Raw genomic sequence first — 15,202 nt, forward strand, 5'->3', positions numbered from 1 at the left:
AAGCTAGTCTTTGCTCTCATGACACTCACAATCCAATGAGAAATACAGTAGACAAACAAATAGATACAAACTCTGTTTATAGAATAAATAAGAAATAATTAAGAGAGGGAAAGTATTAGAATGAAGAAATATTGGGAAAGACTTCTTGTAAAAGATAGAGTTTTAGTTGAGAATTGAAATGATCTAGAGGAGGCCAGAAGAGCATCCCTGCTATGGTTTGGACAGCAAAAAAGAAATGCCTGGAGTCAAAAGATGGAATGTTTTATTCTAGTAAGTGAAAGGAGATCTATATAGTTCTTTATTCTGATTTTCCAATTGCTCCTAGAATCTAAATTTTAAGAAAAAACACTTAGGCTAGATATGTCTTTATTTCTTTCTGGGCTCCACTCCACTTTTTCTTTTCTTTATTTTTTTACCCTTTACTCTCTCTTTTTTCCTTTCCCCTCTTCCCTTTTAGTCTTTTATGCATTGTCTTACATGATTCTTGATAGCAGTGTCTTACTATCAGTTTTTGTTTTCTAAGCACTTTATAGAGTATATAATTCTTAAGAAAGGCATGTTGATTTGTTGACTTGATTTAGCAGATAAAGAAACTGATAATCAAGGAGGTGAAATGATTTACCTATAATTGTACACCTAGAAAACATTGACATTAAAAAACAGACTTTCTGAACCCAGTGATTTATTCTTTATCTCCTCTCAAAGCCTCTCTAAATAATTACAGGTGACCTATTAATTGGAGGGGGGAGTAGAATCATTTGAAAGAAAGTGGGTATATGCTAAAGGGAAATTATTTATTTAAAAATTATTATTGGGGCAGTTAGATGACTCAGTGGATAGAGCACTGGCCCTGTAGTCAGGTGGACATGAGTTCAGATTCAGACTCAGACATTTAACACTTCCTAGTTATATGACCTTGGGCAAGTAATTTGACCCCATTGCTTCTTAAAACAATATTATTAACATAGTAGGAGTCCTCATAAACAATTCAATTCAACAAATGTTTAATACCTGCCATTCATACAGTGTCTTAAGGTTTATAAAGCTTTAATTTAGCTTCATGATAACCTTATTAGGGAGCTTCAGGAGATCTATGTCATCTGTGTTCTGCAGATGAGCAAACAGAGGTATATAGAAATCAAGTAATTTGTCTGTAGTCATTCAGCAAGTAAGTATTATTATGGCATGGTACTGTGGAAGGAACATTGACTCTGGAGTCAGTAGAAGTGTATTCAAATCCTCCTTGTGAAATCATTTGTGGGACTTTAGTTAAAACAATCACCTTAGACTTAAATATTCTTATCTGTAAAATTAAATGTGTGTTCTCCCAGTTCCAGAATATGTGTTTCTATAATTCTGTCTTACTCATTTCAAATTCAACAATGTAGCATAGTGGAAGGAGTGAACCTGGAGTCAAAGAATATGAATGTTAATCTTAGTTTTCACATTTGCTATTTATGTGACTCTGGAGAAGTCAATGGGCATCATTTTTCTTCTCTGTAAAATGAAGTGGAATACCCAGCCTTAAGTGCTGAAGATCAAAGGTAAATGTAAGTGGGCTGACTTTGGAAAAGAGAAGAATATTCTCATTTAGCTGAATGGGAGAGATAGACTGATGTTCTTAAGGAAGGATGAGATTTGAAACCAGGAATCTGGAATCCTAAATGGGAAAGTAATGGATCCATGAGGCAGAATGAACATGGTCAATGTGGGAATCTGTTTGATTTGAACATGAATATTTGGTACAAAGCTCTTCCCACCTACTCCCAATGGTGATAAGGGGAGAAGTGAAAGGAAGAGAAAATGTAATCTAATTAATTGAAAAGTAACTAGACATTAAAAAATATTGTTACTCACAATGTTTGTAACTTCAAGCATATGTATTCTATTTTCCAAGTCTCATCTTTCATCTCTGTGAAAAAAAGGAGATTGAATTATATGGGAAAGCAATATTTCACAATGGAAAAGACTCTGATGGACTGAAATGCAAATGACACCTTTTATGCTTATTATATGTGTGACCTTAAACCAATCTCTTCCCTTATCTGGGCCTCAGTTCCCCCATCTGTAAAATATGAAAATTGAACTAGATAATTTCTGATATCATGTACAGCTCTACATTTGTAATGTTACGACTTCTAGGGTTTATTTCAGCATTAAAATCTAAGAACTATGAATGTAGAAGACAAAGGAGAAAGGGGAGGTGAAGGATGATAATGGGAAAAGTTAAGATATAAATGAATCTGAAAGTCAATGGAGTAAAAAGACAAAAATGAAACATTTGTTTCATATGACCAATACTGGTACATTTTTGATAAACAGAGGACCTGAGGAAGTAGATTCAGAGATTCAAGTCCTTCTCTTTGTAATCATGTCTGTCACTACCTGTTCACATCTCACATCTACTTTTCTTTGCCAAAATCATCATCATCATTAACTAACAAAAATGTTAAGAATCACAAGGGACTATAGATATGGTTTTGTTTAACCCCTATATGTCATTGAGAAGAAAACTGAAAACCAGAAAAATGAAGTGGCTTCATCAGGGTCATATAGTTAAAAAGAGGTAGAGCTCAAATTTGAACTCAGACCTTTTACTTTGCCATTTCTTGATGAATGTATAAAAATGCCACTGGTACTGATAAGTTCTTTAAGTTTCTGGAACTTAAAGCATTTGCAAATTCCAGATTTCATCTGACCATATCCTTCTTTTCTATGCGTCAGTATAAGTGGGTAGCATTGGTGGGTGGGTTTGATGGATCTTGGCAGCCTCAGCATTATAGCTTGGATACTCTCTGTGCCCGGAAGACAGCTCACCTAACTCACAATTAGCCACACTTGATCTTTAGAGAAAGATTTTGAATCAAAGCTTTTAATTAGTAACTTGTGTAATTCAATCCTTATTAAATTATAGGATCTCAGAGGTGGAAGTAACTTCAGAAGAAATCTAATGTCTGACCAACAAAAAAACAAAACAAAACAAACAAACAAAAAAAAACAAAAACAAAAAAACAAAACCTTTTACATTATCTCAAATAGGGTGATCATCTTTTCTTGATGAAAGTGGGAATGGTTAATTGCTACCAATTTGTTACCAATCATTCATTTCTACCTTAACAATATGGGGTAGAGCCAAGATGGCAGAGAGCAGACATAACTTCCCATGACCTACTCTGACTTTTCTCTCAAACCAACAGTAGATTAAGCCTTTAAACAGGTTTTGAAGTGACAGAACTCACAAATACTTAGAATACAAAACTTTTCTAGAAGAAGATACCTTGGAAGAACTTCAGAACAAGTCAGTTTCAATTAGGCAGAGGGACAGTCTGCTCAACACAAAGATTAGCACAGGGAGCCTGGGGCAAGAAGCTGAGGTAGAGAGCTAGGGTGTTGCTGCATTCACAGACCAAGGAACCTTCTGTGAATCTCTTAGGCTACACTGCTCTGGTTGCAGGTGGGTGGCTTATTAGATTTGCTGCAAGACACCCAAAAGCCAATACAAAAGACAAATTATAAGCTACTGAGCCCCAGAAGAACTCGGCACCTGGCCATGATTACCCAGCACCAAAAGTCAGTCAGAAATACTGAACCCCAAGGCAAACTAAAGAAGCTGTTTTTGTTTTCTTTGCCCTAAAAACAGATTTCAAACCTTTAAAATGACCAAAAAAGTAAAAAGAATTCTAACCATAGGCAACTTTTATGAAAGAGAGGACAGACCTTAAACCCTGAGATTCCCAAAGACAAATCAACTCCAGAGGAAGCCCCAAAAGGAGATATGAGCTGGTCCCCATTTCACAAGGCCTTCTTGGAAGATCTCAGAAAGGATATTAAAAGAGAGTTAGAATAAATGGGGAAAGGAAATAAGGTCTTTGAAAGAAGGTATGGAAAAGGAAAAACAGAAATTATCTGAAGAAAACTCCTTAAAAATGGATTTGATGAAATGGGAAAAACACATAACTTCTTGTAAAATAGATATTAAAAAGATACCAATTTATTGAAAAAACAGAATTCATGAAATGGAAAAAAATGCAATGAATAAAACAATTTAATTGGCCAAATGCAAAAAGAGCTAAAAAAAAAGTTAACTGAAGAAAATAATACACTAAAACCTAGAATTGAGCAAATGGAAATGAAAGACTCAATAAGACTTCAAGAATCAATCTAACAGAAGCCAAAAAATGAAAAAAAAAAAGAAAATATGAAATACCTCCTAGTAAAAACTGATCTGGAAAATAGGTCTAGAAGAGACAATCTAAGGACTATTAGATTTCCTGAAAGCCATGATGAAAAAAAAAAAGAGCCTAGACATTATCCTTCAGAAAATCATCAAAGAAAACTGCCCTGATGTCATAGAATCAGAAGGCAAACTAGGCAATGAAAGGATTCATCATCACCTTTGGAAAGACACCCCAAATTAAAAACCCCAAGGAATATCATGGTAAATTTCAGAACTATCAGACCAAGATAAAAATTTTGCAAGCATCTAAAAAGAAACAATTCAAATACTGAGGGGCCACAATCAGAATTACCCAGGACTTTGCAACTTCTATCTTAAAGGATTGAAGGACCTAGAATCATAAAGGCAAAGGAACTTAGATTACAGCCAAGAATAACCTGTCCAGTGAAAATGAGCATTATCTTTCAGGAAAGAACATGGACATTCAATGATACAAATAAATTTCATCTATTTCTGATGAAAAGACCTGAGCGAAACAAAAAAAATTTGATCTCCAAATACAGAACTCAAGAAAAGCATAAAAAGATAAAAAGGAAAGAATTCTTGAGAACTATATTTCTATTATGGGTATACTTAGAGAGTGCAGGTATAATGAGATTTTATTATGATAATGTGAAAAAGTAGTAAGAAGTAGAAAGGGGAATGTACTGGAAAAAGAGGAAAATGAAGGTAAAATGAGGGAACTTTCATCTCATGAAGAGGCAAAGAAGACTTAGTATAATTGAGGAAAAGAAGGGTGGGGTGAGCATTGTGTGAATCTTACTCTCATCAGATTTGGTTCAAAGATAGACTATCAGACATATTTGGTTTCAAAGAGAAACTTGTCTCACCTTATAGAGAAGTGGGAGAGGAAAGGGAAAAGAAAAGGAGAGGCTAATAGAAGGGAAAACAGAAGTAGTAGGAGAAAGGTGTAAGAAAGGGGGAGGTGCTTTAAAAGGAGAGGGCTATCTGAGGGGGGTAGTGGGAATCAGAAGCAAAATACTGGGGAGAATAGAAGGGGGAAAGGAAAGAGGAAATAGATGGCAGGTGTAAAGTTCTCTTATTCAGTTTCCTTGGAGTCTCTGGGAGCAGCCTTCATTTCAATTCACCACATGAGTAGCCAGGGATAAAGTCCAAATCCTTTATTATCTGTTTCAAAGAATTGTCTCTTTTCCTAGGGCCTGGTTAGCTTTCTTAGAGGCCTATCTCCCTCCTTGGTTCTGAGAGCTTGAGCTCCCGCCTGTCTTCTCTGCCCTCTGAATCTCTCCGAATGACTCCTGGCTAAGGTTCCTAGTTTATATGCTCTATGCTGAGTATAAACCAATCATTATATCACTAGGAAACCATTATTTGTGATAAGATCAATCATACTGAACCATGCTAAAATAGATAACCATTGTCTCTATCAATTCCACTGACTTAGCACCTTGTAAGAATCTTTCGTTTCAAGTTCAGAGTTCTGCCCATAACAGGCAGGAAATACAGAATTAATCATTTTAATTGTGAATGTCAATGGGATGAACTTTCCCATAAAATGGAAGCAGATAGCAGACTGGATTAAAAGTCAGAATCCCACAAGATATTGTTTATAAGAAACAGTTTCAAAGCAGAGAGATACATATAGAATAAAGGTAAAAGGCTGGAGTAGGATTTATTATGCTTCAGGAGAATTTTAAAAGGCAGGGATAGAAATCCTGATGACAGATCAATCAAAAGTAGATTAAAAGAGATGAGGAAGGAAACTATATCTTGCTAAAGGGTACTATAGATAATGAAGCAATATCAATACTAAACTTATATGCCCCAAGTGGTATAGCATCCAAATTTCTAGAGGAAAAGTTAAAGGATCTGCCAGTAGAAATAGGGAGCAAAACTATACTAGTGGGGGAATCTCTTTCAGATCTAGACACATCAAACTGCAAAATAAATAAGAAAGATGTTAAGGAGGTAAACAGAATTTTAGAAAAGTTAGGTATGATAGATCTTTGGAGAAAATTAAATGGAGTATACTTTTTTCTCAGCGGTTCATGGAACCTATACAAAAATTGACCATGTATTAGAAGATAAAAACCTCAAAATCAAATGCAGAAAGGCAGAAATAGTAAATGCATTCTTTCCAGATCACAATGCAATAAAATTACAGATCCTTTATTTGTGTGGAAAGTGTTTTGTAATTATGTTCATATAATTTCTGACTTTCCCTTGGCAAGTAGACTCCCAAATATTTTATGTTATCTACAGTTATCTTAAATGAAATTTCTCTTTGTATTTCTTGCTGCTGGACTTTGTTGGTAATATAAAAATATAAATATAATATATAAATATATGATTTCTGTGGATTTATTTTGCATCCCACAACTTTATTAAAGTTGTGGATTGTTTCTAGTAGTTTTTAGTTGATTCTCTAGGGTTCTCTAATTATACCATCATATCATCTGCAAAGAGTGATAATTTGATTTTTCATTACCAATTCTAAATCCTTTAATCTTTTTTTTCTTCTCTTATTTCCAAAGCCAACATTTCTAATACAATATTGAATAGTAATGGTGATAGTGGGCAATATGGTTTAACCCTTGATCTTCATGGGAATGGGTTCTAATTTGTCCCCATTACATATGATGTTTGGTGATGGTTTTAAATAGGCACTACTGATCAAATAAAGGAAGATCTAAACAATTGGAAAAATATCAAGTGCTCATGGGTAGGCCTAGCAAATATAATAAAAATGACAATACTACCTAAATTAATCTACTTATTTAGTGCCATATCAATCAAACTCCCAAGAAATTATTTGACAGATCTAGAAAAAAAAATAACAAAGTTCATCTGGAAAACAAAAAGGTCAAGAATTTCAAGGGAATTAATGAAAAAAAAAAAGTCAGTGAAGGTGGCCTAGCTGTGCCAGGCTTAAAACTAATTATAAAGCAGTGGTCATCAAAATCATTTTGCACTGGCTGAGAAAGAGAGTCATCGATCAGTGAAGGTCAGGTTTACTGGACAAAATAAACAATAACTATAACAATCTATAATTTTACAAACCTAAATACCCTAGCTATGGGATAAGAACTCATTATTTGATAAAAACTGATGGAAAAATTGGAATCTAGTATGGCAGAAACTAGGCATTGACCCACATCTAACACCATATACCAAGATAAGATTGAAATGGGTCCATAAGAAGAAAATAGGATAGTTTGCCTCTCAGATCTGTGGAGAAGGAAGGAATTTGTGACCAAAGAAGAACTGGAACTCATTATTGAACACAAACTATATAATTTTGATTATATTAAATTGAAAAGTTTTTGTACCAACAAAACTAATGCAGACAAGATCAGAAGGGAAGTAATAAATTGGGAAAGCATTTTTACATTTAAGGGTTCTGATAAAGGCCTCTTTTCTAAAATATATAGAGAATTGACTCAAATTTATAAGAATTCAACCCATTCTCCTATTGATAGTCAATTTATGAATGGACAATTTTCAGAGGAAGAAATTAATTTAAAAAAAAAGAAATTAAAACTATTTCTAATCAGATGAAAAGGTGCTCTAAATCATTATTGATTAGAGAAATGCAAATTAAGACAACTCTGAGACACCATTATACAACTCTCAGATTGGCTAAGATGACTGTATGATGTAATATTGTCTTTTTAACCAGGCAACTGGGTTTACTTCCCTATCCTATTATTTACTACCTAAGTAAATGGATATGATGCTTGACCTTGGTAGTGCTTGGATTCTTTGTGATAAGGGAATTGCACTGGATGATTTATTTGGTTCCTTCTGAGTTTATATCTATGATTCTATGATCCTTACAGATTTAAGGCCATGATAGTGTGTAATGTGTTCCATCAACTTATAATCCCTCTCTACAAAGACCAGATCAAGTATTGTTATTAAACCAATCCTTATACAGTCTAATAAAAATTACATGTAGAAAAAAGGACAGTGATATCTAAAGACATCAAAGAGTAACTATTCCTCATGAATTATCGGGTTCCAAGAGCCCATAAATAACTAATCACATGAACTTTAACCTTCCCAGTTTGAAGTCATTCACTTTGATCAAGAAAATAAAAATCGAGTATGAGTCACATCATTTTTTCATCAGTTGCCATCATTCTATGGAATAGCAATGATCTTTGTTTCTACATGTATTTAGCCAAAATTAGCCAAAATTAGCCAAAAACAGGAAAGTGACTTATCCAAGTCTGCCATTGGTAATAAGGAATTGGATCGGTTGTCAAATCTAGTTGTGCTGTTTTGAAAATCTTGAGTTCTTTTTACTATTCTATGCTATATTTTGGCTTTCAGATTCTCTGAGTCTATGGTTCCAAATCATCATATCCTAAAAAATGAGATTTTTGTATTGGAAAAAACTTGAAGTATTATAAAACATTATTTTATTAGTCAAGAAAACAAGTATAACACCTATCAAAACTATTAGTTTTGTTTATTAGTTAAATAGTTTTTGTATTAGTTCTATAGTTTTTGTACTTTCAATTTCTTCAATCTCCCCTTTTATTTTCAGAATTTTAAATTTAATTTGTTCTTTTTCTACCTTTTTTAGTTGCATGCCCAATTCATTAGTTTCTTTCTCTATTTTATGCAAGTAAGTCTCTAGAGATATAAAAGTGCCCCTAAGAATGCTTTGGCTGCATCCTATAAATTTTGGTATGTTGTCTCATTATTGTCATTCTCTTGGATGAAATTATTGATTGTGTCTATGACCTGCTATTTTAGCCACTCATTCTTTAGGATTAGATTATTTAGTTTCCAATTAAGTTTTAATCTATTTTCCCTTGGTCCTTTATTACATTTAATTTTCACTACATCACAATCTGAAAAAGATTGGTTTACTATTTCTGCCTTTCTGCATTTGATTTTGAGGTTTTACTTTGTATATATCACTCTGCTTTTAATGTGTTTCTTGTAAATAATATATTTCTGGATTTTAATCCAGTCTGCTATCAGCTTCTGTTTCATGAGAGAGTTCATCCCATTCACATTCACAGTTAAAATGACTTTGTATTTCCCACCATCTTATTTTCCCCAAGTTATATTTTTCTCTTTCCTTTAACCCTTATCCTCTTCACCAATGTTTTGCTTTTGAGCATCATCTCCCTCATTCTGCCCTCCCCTTTCATAGCCCCTCACCCTTTTTTATCCTTTTTCTCTTCTAGTTCTGATCTCTCTTCCATTAACTCCCCTTTTTCTTTCCCCTTTCTCCTCCTATTTCCCGATGAGTTTCTATATTAAGTTATATGTGTCTGATTTTCTCTCTTTGAGCCAAATCTGATGAGATTAAGATTCACACAGTGTTCATCCCCTTCCCTTATTTCCCTTGATTATAATAGATCTTTTCCTATATGTGCAAAAATATTTGTGGCAGCCCTTTTTGTAGTGGCCAGAAACTGGAAATTGAATGGATGCCCATCATTTGGAGAATGAATAAATTGTGGTATATGAATGTTATAGAATATAATTATTCTATAAAAATTGACCAGCAGGATGAATACAGAGAGGTTTGGAGAGACATGATGTGATGACTGTGTATTCAAAATCAACTGGAGTTAGGAATTCAGGTTAAGGAAAAACTCTTCAATCTTTACTCTCAGTAGAGAGAATTCTCAGTAGAGGTGAAGAAGGATTGTGGTAGCAATATGGGCAGTGAAAAAGAATTGCGATAGCAATGTGGGCAGCTGCGACAGAAAGCCAGCTAGTAGAGGAGGATTGGAGGTGAAGGGCAGTTGCGACAGCAATGCAGGCAGCTGTGACAAGACGCCAGCCAGCAATTTCTCTTTCCGCTTCCCTTTCCTCCCCGCTGCCTCCACCCACCAAAAATGTCATTTCCTATACAACACATCAGGACTTGCACAAAGAGTGGGTGGGGGCCATTCTTTCTCTAAGCATATATATTAATAGAGAATGGTCCAATTACTATTTAGCCTCACGTGCTTGGGACCTCAGTGCATTAACTCAAGCCTCAGCCCATTACAACATGAACTGATGCTAAGTGAAATGAGAGAACCAGGAGATCAATATACATTTCAACAATAATATTATATGAGGATCAATTCTAGTGGAAGTGGGTATCTTCAATAATGAGAGGTTCCAAATCAGTTCCAATTGATCTGTAATGAACAGAACCAGCTACACCCAAAGAAAGAACACTGGGAAATGAGTGTGGACCACAGCATAGCATTTATACTCTTTCTATTACTGTTTGCTTGCATTTTTGTTTTTCTTCCCAGGTTATTTTTACCTTCTTTCTAAATCTGATTTTCCTTGTACAACAAGATAACTGTATAAATATTTACATGTATACACATACACACACACACACACGTGTGTGTGTGTGTGTATATATATATACATATATATATTATATATAGTATTTAACATATCCTTTAATATATTTAACATGTATGGGACTACCTGACATTTAGGGGAAGGGGTGGAGGGGAGGAAATGAAAAGTTGGAACAGAAGTTTCTGCAAAGTTTAATGTTGAAAAATTACTCATGCATATGTTTTGTCAATAAAAAGCTATAATAATAAAAAAAAATTGTAATAGGTCTTTATGCCACTTCAAGAGATGTAATTTACTCATTTGACCTCTGCTTCCTTCTCCTCTTTCCACCCATAACTTATTTTTTATATCATCAGTAAAATCAAATTATTCCTATACTCTCTAAGTGTAGTCCTAAAAATACAATTCTCAAGAGTTAAACATATCATCTTCCCATATAGGAGATATTTTAACCATATATCTTAACCTTTAAAAACATAGTTTTTTCTTCCCTTTTTATTTTTTATGCTTTATGTGAGTTCTGTATTCAGAAGATCAAAATTTCTGTTCAACTCTGGTCTTTTCACCAAAAATAAATGGAAATTCTTTATTTCAGTGAATGTCCAACTTTTTTTCCTGAAAGATAATGCTTAATTTTGTTGAACAGTTGATTCTTGACCAGTCCAAATTACTTTGTCCTCTGGAATATCATATTTCAGGACCTTTAATCCTTTAAAGAAGAAGCAGCTAGGTCCTGGGTAATCCTGATTGTGGCTCATCAATATTTGAATTGTTTCTTTCTGGATGCTTGCCTTATTTTCTCCTTCACCTGACAATTATGGAATTTAGCTATAATATTCCTTGTAGTTTTCATTTTCAGGTGTCTTTTAGGAGGTGATCAGTAGAATCTTCCAATGCCTATTTTACCCTCTTGTTCTAAGACATCAAAGCAGTTTCCCTTAATGATCCTTGAAAGATGTTTTCTAGGCGCTTTTTTTATCTTGGTTTTCAGATAGTTCAGTAATTCCTAAATTGTCTCTCTGGGATCTATTTTCCAGGTCAGTTGTTTTTCCAATGAGGTGTTTTACATTTTCTTCTATTTTTTTCATTTTTTTATTTTTTGGTTTTGTTTGACTGATTTTTGATGTCTTATTGAATCATCTGCTTCCATTTGTTCAATTCAAATATTTAGTGAATTGTTTTCTTTAGTTAGTTTTTTTTTTTAAATCTCCTTTTGCATTTAGCCAATTGAACTTTTAAATGAGTTGTTTTGTTTATTGGATTTGTTTTTCTGTTTCAGAAATTCTGTTTTTCAAAATTTTTCTTTTTCCATTTCACCAAAACTATTCTTTAAGGAGTGATTTTCTTTATACAATTTCTGTGTTTCCTTTTCAAGAACTCTCATTTCCTTTCCCCATTTTTCCCGTCCTTTTTTTTTTTACGATTCTTTTTGGATTCTTCTAAGAGAGCCTTGTGAGATGGAGACCAACTTGTATCTCCTCATGAGGCTTCATCTGCTGATATTTTCCATTGAGTATGCTTAGGTTTTGAGGTGTGTTCTTCCCTACCTCCATAAAATTTATCTATGCTCAGTGTAGTCCTAAAAATACAGTTCTCAAGAGTTTTTTTGCTTTTTTTGTTCATCTTTTTAAAGCTTAAGGTAGCCTCTTAGACAAAGGGGAGATTATCCCAAAGCTTCCTCTACAGGCAACAGTGGCTTCAGTCTGCCTTAAGGCTGCTGCTTACAGCTTTCTTCTCCCTAATTCCTGTGCCATTCTGGAGTTCAGGGGCTCAGTATTTGCCTTTTGTAGTTGTGTTGGATACCTCACAGCTAATATGCTGATTCACTGGTTTCTGAATCAGATAGAAAACACTGCTATATTTTGACTACAAGCCTCCTACTAGATACTCACAATGAATGGTAGAAATTTGTCACAATGCAAATATTTGTGGGTTCTGTCACTCCAAAACCTGTTCAGAGACTTGATCTGGTGTTGATCTGAAGGAATCTAGAAAGAACTCAGATAAAGACCTGTCTACTCTCTGACATCTTTGTTCCTTCCCTTTTAATCTTTGTGTTGGTTTTGTTTGTGCAAAATCTTTAATTTAATGTGATCAAATTTGTCCATTTTGCATTTTATAATATTCTCTCTTTCTTGTCCATAAATTCTTCTCTTCTCCAAAGATCTGATAGGTAATCTATCCCTTGTTCTCTGAATTTCCTTATGGTATTATTGTGCCCAAATCATGGACCCATTTTTACCTTATTTTGTTTTGGGATGTGAGATGTAGGTCTATGCTGTGTTTCTTACACATTATTTTCCAATTTTCTCCAAAATTTTTGTGAAATAATGACTTTTTCTCTCAGAAGCTAGAATTTTTTTTTGGGGGGGTATCAAATACTAGATTACTATAGTCATTGATTCTTGTGTCATATGTATCTAATCTAAGCCACTGATCCACCACTCCATTTCTTAGCCAGTGCCAAATGGTTTTGATCAATTGCTGTTTTATAACATATTTTCAGTTCTGGTACTGGTAGTCACCTTCCTTTGTACTGTTTTCATTAGTTTGCTTAATATCCTTGTCCCTTTGTTCTTCCAGTTGAATTATGTTTTCTTTTTCCTAGTTTTATAAAATAATTTTTGGCAGTTTGGTTTGTATGGCAATGAACAAGTGGACCATTTAGGTAGAATTGTTATTTTTATTATATTATGTATATTAATATTAATTATTGTTTGTTATATTAGCTTGCATTATCCATGAACAATTGAGTTTTCCAGTTGTTTAGATCTGACTTTATTTGTGAGAAGTGTTTTATAATTGTGTTCTTTTAGTTCCTGAGTTTATTTTGTCAGGTAGACACTCACATATTTTATTTTGTCTACAGTTATTTTAATTGGATTTCTCTATCTCTTGATGCTGGGCTTTGTCAGTGATATATAGAAATGCTCATAATTTGTGTGAGTTTATTTTCATTCATTCCAATTAAAAAAACCATTATAAAAATGAGACCAAAAAATCTTTTATATAATCTTGGAGGTGTATATCTTAGTTACCCAGACTTTACATTGTCTGCAAAGTACACTCAGGAAAAATAAGGGGCAAAAGACATAAAGTGACTGACACTAGATAGAGATTCATTCACTCTAGTCTGAGGATCTCTGAGAGTCAAGAAGAATTGCTCCTATAAGCTCCTCAGAGAAACTCTTCCTTATCAAATAACTACCGATATGAAGAGTAGGTTCTTAATACCTGGGTCAGGCTAAAAGAAGTTATTCTTTTTAAAGTCATTAATATTTTATTTTCCCTAATAAGTAAAAAGAATTCTGACTTTTTTTCAAATTTGTAATTCAAATGTTTTTCTCATTTTTTAAATCACCTATCATTTTAGAAGGCAAACAATTTGATATATATTGTATATGAGTAGTCATGCAAAATGCATTTCCATGTAAATAATACTGTAAAATAAAACACAAACCAAAAAAATCTATAAAAATGAAGTAAATAATAAGTATTCAGACTCTATCAGTTCTTTCTCTGAAATGAGTGGTACCTTTCATCATAAGTTCTACAGAATTGTCTTAGATCACTGTATTGCTGAGAATAGCTAAGTTATTCATAGATGATAATCAGACAATATTGCTGTTACTGTATACAATATTTTCCTGGTTTTACTCATTTCATTTGCATCTGTTCATGTAAGTCTTTCCAGGTTTTTATGACAGTATTCTGTTCTTCATTTCTTATAATACTATTGTATTCCATCAAAATCATATTCAACAACTTCTTCAACCATTCCTCAATTGAGGGACATAGCCTTGATTTCCAGTTTTTGAGAGCAGAAAGAGAACTGTTATAACTATTTTTGTACATTTCAGTCCTTTTTCATTTTTTTATTATCTCTTTATGATATAGATCTAATAGTGGTTTCTAGATGAAAAAGGTATTCATTGTTTTATAGCCCTTTGGGCATATTTCCACATTGCTCTCCAGAATGATTGAATCCGTATATAAGTTCATCAGTAAGATATTAAGGTTTTAATTTTCCTACTTCCCTTCCAGTATTTGTCATTTTCTTTTTCTGTCATATTAATCATCATGTGTGTGAGGTAGTAACTCAGAGATATTTTAATTTGCATTTATCTCATAAGTAATGATTTAGAGCATTTTATATGACTATAGATAGCTATGATTACTTTATCTGAAAATTGTCTGTTCATATCTTTTGATCATTTATCAATTGAGGAATGACTCTTATTTCTCTAAATTTGATTCAGTGTTCTGTGTTTGAGAAATGGAATCTTTATCAGAGAAACTTATTGTATTTTTCACAATAACAATTGTCCACTATACATTTCTTTCCATCCTATTTTTCCTCTGTTTATCCTACTTTCTTCTTTTACCCTGTTCATTCTCAAAAATGTTTTGCTTCTGCATTTTGTCTCCTCAAGGGAGAAATCTGCCCTCCCCTCTATCACCTTCTTCCCCTTCTTTTATACCCTTAGCTTCCTGGATGATATGATAGATTTCTGCAGTCAACCGAGTGCGTATAACCTTCCCTCTTTGAGAGAATTGTCATGAGAGTAAGGTTCATGTGCTTCTTTACTGATTCCCTTATTTCACCCTCTATATAAAGTCTTATAAAGTCTATAAAGTCTTTTTTCAAACAAGTTTAGGTCAGATAACATATCC

This window comes from Antechinus flavipes, chromosome 1 (genome assembly GCF_016432865.1).
Source record: "Antechinus flavipes isolate AdamAnt ecotype Samford, QLD, Australia chromosome 1, AdamAnt_v2, whole genome shotgun sequence".
NCBI classification, from domain to species: domain Eukaryota; kingdom Metazoa; phylum Chordata; class Mammalia; order Dasyuromorphia; family Dasyuridae; genus Antechinus; species Antechinus flavipes.